We start from the raw sequence: 8,494 nt of genomic DNA on the forward strand, positions 1-8,494 counted from the left end.
TCACATTGGGGCACACATAGAAGAAGAGGATGCTATAGCCATATTATTAAAAAGTATGACGCTTGATGACTATGGGCCCCTAGTGGCTACCTTGAAGAACCTCCTAGATCCACCAACCATTGCAGGAGTGGAAGCGAAACTCATAGAAGAAAAGAAGATTTGAGGCGAGACAACTCAAGCTACATCAAGTGAGGAGAAAGCACTCTTCTCAAGAGAACTTGGACCGACGGCTAGAGAAGGACCAAGAACAAAGATAAGCTATCATCATTGTGGAAAAATTGGTCACAAAGCAAAGAATTATTGGCATAAAAAGAGAGCCGAAGAAGCCAATGTAATGTCAAAGAAGGAAGACAGTGATGAGGCCTCGCAGGATGGAGGCAACACCGATCATCTCTTATAGATGATATGAGGATCATGGCTTCTAACTCCTGGTTGTAACCCCACTTTCCTGGTGTGTAAAGTGTCAAGACAAAGCCAACATTATAGGTCATAGAGCAACATAGATGGACCGTTCCAACCATATGAGTATGGATTGTAGGTCAGATCAATACGTGTTAGAAACTAGACCCTTATCACATTGAGGGGAGGTGTTGAGAAAAACAATGTGTGAGGGTGCAACATGAGTAGATCAACAAGGGGAGGAGCATGCACATTAGAAAAGGATATACTAAGGGTACATTGGGTAGCAAAGGTTGATTTGTATGGTCATTTGTAAAAGGTGAAGTCAATGGTCAAAAAGTAGCACATGGAAAGTGCAAGGAGGCATATGTAGTGTGAGAATTTATGGTGGACACATGGTTGGCACAAGGGTGCACACATCTTGTGAGTTGGGAGCTCCATGAGAGCTATAAAGGATGTACTTTGGATCAACTCTAACGCAATGAGATTATCTTTTCTTGTGCTAAATCATCATCATTTTAGTGTAGCCTAATATTATCTTGCTTATTATCTTAATTACTATGATTATCATGGTGTTTGATCATCCATGAGATCAACCATACTTGGTTTCTCATCAAGAGGCAAGAGATGAATGCAACTGGGACATGAGGAGGATGATCTTGAATATTGACTATAAAGTTCTCAATTTTTTGTGCTCTAAATAAGTGCAAATCCAAATCTGTGTAGCCTAACAATGCTGGATTCTACACAAAAACAAAAAATCAGATACGTACCATCAGAGAATAAAGAAGGAAAGAAACTAAGATATCATTTCCAAAAAATCAGATACGTACCATCAGAGAATGAAGAAGGAAAGAAACTAAGATATCATTTCCAAAAAAACGTGCATCCTTACCGATCCTAAGGGTAGTTCAAAAATAGAGTGTAGCAACAACATTGTGTTGTAGCACACTCTTCACCTACAGCTATGGCCATTAGATTGCTTAGGGACTTTGCATTTCATGAATGATGTCCCATATAATAGCTTGGTGTCTTGGGTGATGGCCTCAAGACTGCTTATAAACTTTCTAATTGAACTACACAAAATTGAACTACACACAACTTCATAGGTATAAATACTGAAAGCTTCTCTCTCTCTCTCTCTCTCTCTCTCTCTCTCTCTCCTTGATATATCAAAAATGATTGTGTAGACTTAATATCTAATGGGGACATTAGTATATAATGGTGCCATTAGCATCTAACAGTGCCATGATAGCCTTCAGGTGAATTGGCTAAATAACAATGCTTCTATTCCATATCGTAAGTGATTAAACTCCAGTGCGAACGATAGAAGGCAATTAAGCATATGAGAAGTAAGGGAAGGGAAAAAGACATAAAATATACAAAGTAAATCAATATCACCATACTAAGATTGCATACCACTTACTCTTGATGATATGCCATTAGGAGAAATTGAGCTATGTCAAAATTAATGGAGCTAAACCACGGACATACATCCATAAGAGAAGTCTGCTGCTGCTGCTGTGAAGTCAGAATAGTGGAAAGGAGGGAATCTACAATATAAACTTTCTCTTGAACTTGTTACTTGAGATTTGTTAAAACCAAGCTACATAACAAAATAACATTATATCAGTCACTTTAAGTAAGAAAAATACTTTAGAATTAAGATGATGATAAGGATTTAGCAAACCTTAAAGCAGACAACAAAACTTTATTGTTGACCTCCTTGTGTGGATTTGATAGAATCCAAATCTCCTCTATGTCGAAAGGAAAGTATTACGGATCATTTTGTATTAGAAGTCTGACATAAAAGGAGGGGCATAAGATATGCAGTGATTATTATGATTAATGACCCAACATGCATCTTTAATAGTAGCATCCCTCCTCCACCTCTCTTTTAGCTCTTGATCCCTAGCTTGATTTCCTCTAGCTTGTGAATTGAGCCGTGTTTCATGAGAATGAGTGACATCTATCACATCTATGACCTTAACTTTTCCCCTTAAAGGAGAGATTTCAAGAATTTATTTCATCTTTGTGTTGGAAAGAAGCACACGCTCAAAGTCTTATCATATCAAAATCTAACAAGCCGAAGGGACTTGATATCCCTCGGCATCACTGTGACTTTGTGCACATGAGTAGCGAGGACATAACTATCCTGAAAGAATTTGACAACAAAGTCCTCCGCAGTTTCCTATAGGCAATCTATGGCAAAAGTATTGCCAATGCATATCGATCCTGAATCTATCGCAAATGGATCTTCGAGGTGCTAGAAAGGGAGCTTTGAGATGGCACTTTGCATGTATCTCTACATCTTTCTCAACTCAAGGAGGACGGATCTAAGCTACTTCTTGTACCTCTGTTTCCTCATTGCCGAGAGTGCGGACATTCCTAAGACCAACCTTCTTAGCTTTTGAAGCTATTTTCCCTACTTTAGGATTTTTGTTTGATGAGCGCCTTGGAGTTTATTTCATATGCGCCATCTAAAAATTTAACGGGCATTTAAGTTACAAGTCCTCTTAAAAAATATTAAAATTAAGAAAGTAACACCAAATCACTACAATGCGAAATTGGAACATCAGACACAATCTTGATCCCCCTTGTGTTGTAGTGATTTTCATGCAGAGCTCTTTATTCCGCAAAATGACTAATCAAAAGCTTAAATAAATTGACAAACAATCATGAAAGTATAATGCATGCACAAACTTGAACAACTCACAACTTGAAGACCATCTTCAAGAAAATTGTAAGGCCTTGTGTCTCTCATTGTAGTGATTGGTCATGTATTACTAATTTTTGACATGGGGACATTAGAAAAAACCACCATACAATCCTAAAAATGTAGCCATTTCTCACAAAGAAGAGTTCAAACGAACTAACGCACAAATGCAAGAAACAAATATCTACCACTTTGTGTGGTAATTGGTAATACCTACCGCTCTGTGGAAATTGGTAATATAAGATAAAAACAATTAGAGGATGCAAGTTAGGTGGAATCATGCCACTCACTTTGCACTGTAGTGATCGGCACTTAAGGATATATCACAAATGTATTAAATGTATCACAAATTTATCAAAAGTGCATCACAAACGTATCACAAATTATAAAATGAATCATAATGTATCACAAATGATGGGAAGAGAAAACTGTACTAGAGAAAAATTTATCGGAATGCATAAGACGAATGGACACACTATAACGCAAAAAGGAAATTCAAAAAACATTGAAAGTCTTATCTCGCGTTGTTGGTGATTTTTCTATAGTTACCCTGATCAAAGTGCTAAGGATGAAGAGGTGGAGCCTACAAAGCATAGATAGAACATAGACAAGATTGTAGAATAGTCAAAGTACTGAAAGCTAGAAGTAGAATGACATGTGTACGCATTAAATAGTTATGACGTGAAATGATTACAACCAATGCATGTGACATGTGTCCACAATGCATGGTTAAGACACGGCTCCAACACATGTAGAAGATTATGTGAGGCAACGGCCAGTGCCACATATAAAGACCGTTACATAAAGCGAGCCCACATCCATTACCGATTGCATGAACTAAGGTCATTCTTGCTCTCATTGAATTTTTTAATGCATTCTTTAGATCATTGTTGTTATACCACTTTTTGGTTTGGAAGTACATTTTCGAAATCTTTAACGTTTGATTCGGTAAAATTTTTAAATATTTTAAAATTTTCTTTGTATCGTTGCCATTATCACTTTTCAGCAAGGTTGAATGATGGCTGTGTCAAATCACTTTTCAGCAAGGTTGAATGATGGCTGTGTCAAATCACTACAACGCAAGAAGGACATGATGATTTTGTTGGATGGCCTTATATTGCGTTATTAATGATCTTTCTTTTTTTTGGTAGTTTCAATGTCCCTTGTCTCACCAATTAATTCATTATTGTGCTATTGGGGTACTTTTCTATTCAAATCACTACAATGCAATATGCTACCTCTCAAGGATCTCATAGACCTCGTATCACATTGTATTGATTTGTCTTTTTTTCTTTTCCTTTAATGTTTCTCATCTCATGGATTCCTACCTGTTGATGCATTTTTTGCCTTTCTATATTTTAGATGGATTCTTTTAGCTATACGTCTCTGGATACTTACTGATTCATAAATTTGCATAATTTTAGCAAATAATTAGAACACAGGGTTTACTAATGGCTGTGTTTGATGTCTCGATATGAGAAATCACTACAATGCGAGAAGGACATGCTGATTTTGTTTGATGGCCTCAACTCGTTGAGTTTCACGGAGTTGAAAAGTGAATTTTTAGATTCACTCAAAGGCAAGTGCGAACATGATCAGTCATATGCACGTGTGGAAAGTTGTTGTACACGTAGGGATCCCTCCCACTCCGCAGTAGCGAGTGTAGATGAAAGTTCCACACACCTAGCTCTTCTCTTTCTAGCAATGAGCTTAATCGTTGGAAGCATTTTTCCATCGATAATGGGTACTTGTTACACAAAGGAAGAGTGTGTGTTCCCTCGGACTCCAACACTAGGTGCCAAATACTTTATGAGTGTTATGATAGTCCAAGTGTAGGTCATCCTGGAATTAGGAAGACCTATGCCTTAGTGAGAAGGCAATTCTATTGGCCAGGGGCTCATATAGGAACGTCCAAGAATATGTTTTGCATTATCATGCAAAGCATTTCTCTATAGGCTTTAGTCCTTTCATGCTTATGTATGGGTTTCAACGCTGATCTCCAGTAGCTATGGGTTTAGCTACTTAAACAAAGGTTAAAGAATTTCTACAAGATCATCATAATATGCTGAAAATCGTCGAGGAAAATGTTAAACACTACAAGGGATCGGGCTCATACCCGCGCTCCTAGCCGCTAAAAATGACTTGTGAAAAAAGTAGCGGGCCCGTGTATCAGCACGTGTATCATCGCGGCCACAGACATGCGTGTAAAAGCGCGTGTATAGCACCTCTCAGACGCGCTTATACACGGGTGTGTAGCCACGTTCTTTTCACAGACGCGTTGATACATGCAGCTATACACGCTTTTTTTTAATTTAGACGCGCTTATACACGGGTGTATAGCCACGTTCTGTTCAGTTCAGATGTCTCAGACGCGTTGATACCTGCGTCTATACACGCGTTTCTTTAATTTAGATGCGCTTATACACGCATAATTGCCAGTTTTGACGCATTAATACACGTGTATTTTACAGAGTATCCGCGTAGATACACGCGAGTTTTAGCAGTTCTGACGCGTTTATACACGCGAACAGAGAGCAAAAAAAAAATCCAGAGAGTGCTATTTGGTGCCTGAATACTGTTCCAGCATTCCAGCACCCAATAGCACTCTCTGGAATTTTTTTTTTGTGCATTAGACCATCCCATTAGACCATCCACGAAGAACATATGCACGAGGGAGATTAAGACAAGAATGACATGAATGCATACATTGTCAATACACGATTCAAGACACACATGAATGTAATACTATCGATCAATCAATTCAATATTACTATCAAAATTTCATACATGTATACAAGGGAGTCCATATCTCGAAGTAGCCCATGGCTTCAGTTTACAAAAAATTATATACAATCACATCCTCAATATGGAATGTGATACTATAAGTCTGAGTACTACTCAGACCCAGATGATGACTCGGTGCTCCCTCCATGCTCAGATGAGCTCACATCGGTCGGAATGTCCGATGAGTAGTGCTCACATCCACCCTCTGCAGTGGCGGCCGGTGGATCATCAGCAGAGCTTGTGCCTGTTCAAGTAATATATAGTATATAAGTATATATATATGTAATTCAATAAACCAAAATCATTCGTTTAGAATTTTCAAGTACGACCGTATGGTCTCATGGCCATCTCAAACTGCGCGTCCGTAATACGTCCCTCGTCTCTGAAGATGGCCCACGTGTCACGTCTGCTATGCCGGCGAGCATACGCAGTATCGTGGGTTGTGGGCTTCCTCCCCGTAACCCGTCGCTGTATCATAATCAACACAATTTGTAAGATTAAAACAATCATAGAATGAATGAATTAAGTAAACAATCAAATAAAGTGGCAAGATACTTACGAACTCTGCCTCCCATGACTCGACGCCGCCAGATCCGAAATGCGAAGATCCAATGGTCTCCATCTGGATCCGTCGTGCCTCCACATGCTGCCTGCTCTTCACGCCACCCTCTGCTTGTTTCTTTGCATCCTTCCACTCGCGTTTGTGCGCGGCAGGTTTCTCGGCAGGATAGCCACCCCGCAGCTACATTTAGCCGGTCATCGTACGCGAGTTTTTTAAGGTGAGATCTTTTATTACTTAAGATCTCCCTTATTCGCATCCTTCCCCATACATCCGAGAATGTAGCATGTGGGGGATTGGGGTACCGACTATGTACAGCCTCTATCACCTCCCCAACTAATCAGCTATTTTGATCTTTAAATTTAATAAAACAATTTCTATATGAGTTTGATACTACCCCATGCATGTACTCCATTACCTCCCTCCCCCTCGCATCCATCACTATCCCGCCCCTATCCGTCACATCATAGCAGACCACTCTCTCCATCTCTCTCATCACCTCCTCTTTCGAACTGTCTCCTCTAACTCTTCTCCCTCTATCTCCTCTCTCACCGCGTGCCCTACTACCTCCCCCACCTCCCCCACCAAAGCACCCGCCGCATCCTCCACTTCCACTCTTCCTACTGCGGGTGGAGTCACGACTGGGGGATTGTCTACGTGATGGTGGCTGTGAGCCCTGACAAGACGGTGGCTCTGAGGGAGCACGTGATGGTGGCTGTGAGGGTGTACGTGAGTGTGTCTGGGACGAGGTATGTCTCCTCGGTGGACGTGGAAGAAGAGAAGCTGCATGCCGTCTCGTCGGACTCAGAGGAATAGATGGCACTGGAGTGCCCTGGATACTCGCGATAGAGGTATAGACACCAGGCAGGGAAGGAGGGGGATGGGCATACATATACTCTGTAAGCTCAACCGGACCAGGATGGCACCCAAAATGATTCAGCATCTCCATCAGCCAATTGCTGTACGCAAATGGATCGGATGAAGAACCTGGAATATCCATAAAGAACCTGCAACAAACATCTTCATGTACATCATGGGCTGTCTCTTGACTCACACAAATATCATCATTCAAGTCAGTTGTGTTGCCTGCAAATAATGAATTCTGAAACGTAGTCTCGTGTATACACCCGTGCAGAAACGCGTGTATACACCCATCACAAAACGCGTGTATACACCCGTCCAGAAACGCGTGTATATCCCCGTGAACAGACTCTACAGACAGATTACACGCGTTTCTACACGCGACCTGCGAAAAAAAAATTTCAAAAGGACCGACCCCCAACAAAGACAAAGTGTCCTTATAAAAGGACCATTGTCACCCCTGTCAGAATCATTCACCCAATTGTGTGCACAGAAGCAAAAGGACGGAGACAAACCCAAAAAGCAAAGAGCAAATAGCATAAACAAATCTAAGGAAAGAGACAAGGCACAGGACAAACTGACTCACCTCTGAAAAAGTGAGTCTTCTCTGCTCCTTCTCTGCTCCCTCCTTCTCCCGTGTGTGCTCCTTTCTCTGCTCCCTCCTTGCTGTTGGAAGAGGCGAAAACAGGCAAAAATGCAAGTAGTGTTGATATGTTAGTTCAAAATCTATATTTGGGGAAGGCGGGCTATTTTTAGTTTAAACATACCGTCGCGTTTATAAACGCATGTATATTCGCGTGTATGATATTTTAGCTGCGTTTATACACGCGTTTTGCAGAAATTACCTGCGTTAATACACGCGATTTTTAGGAAGTAGCCGCGTTAATACACGTAATTTTTAGGAAATAGCCGCGTCAATACACGCGATTTTTATACTTTCATTAAAAACATATTATGATTTTGTGTTTTCTGGTTTGTACACAGGATGTCATCAACCTCTTCAAGCAGTTCTGGGGAAGATGAGACAATGCATCATCGTAATCGTGATGTGTGGTTGGGACAACGGATCAAATGTATGTGTAATCGATGTCAAGGATGCATTGTACGAGCACGTCGAATTACCTTGAATCACATCTCCATGTATGGAGAATGGAATCAAACAGGTTTAGAGGTGA

Source organism: Cibotium barometz, chromosome 14 (genome assembly GCF_041138505.1).
Source record: "Cibotium barometz isolate CiBa-2024 chromosome 14, ASM4113850v1, whole genome shotgun sequence".
In the NCBI taxonomy this organism is placed as follows: domain Eukaryota; kingdom Viridiplantae; phylum Streptophyta; class Polypodiopsida; order Cyatheales; family Cibotiaceae; genus Cibotium; species Cibotium barometz.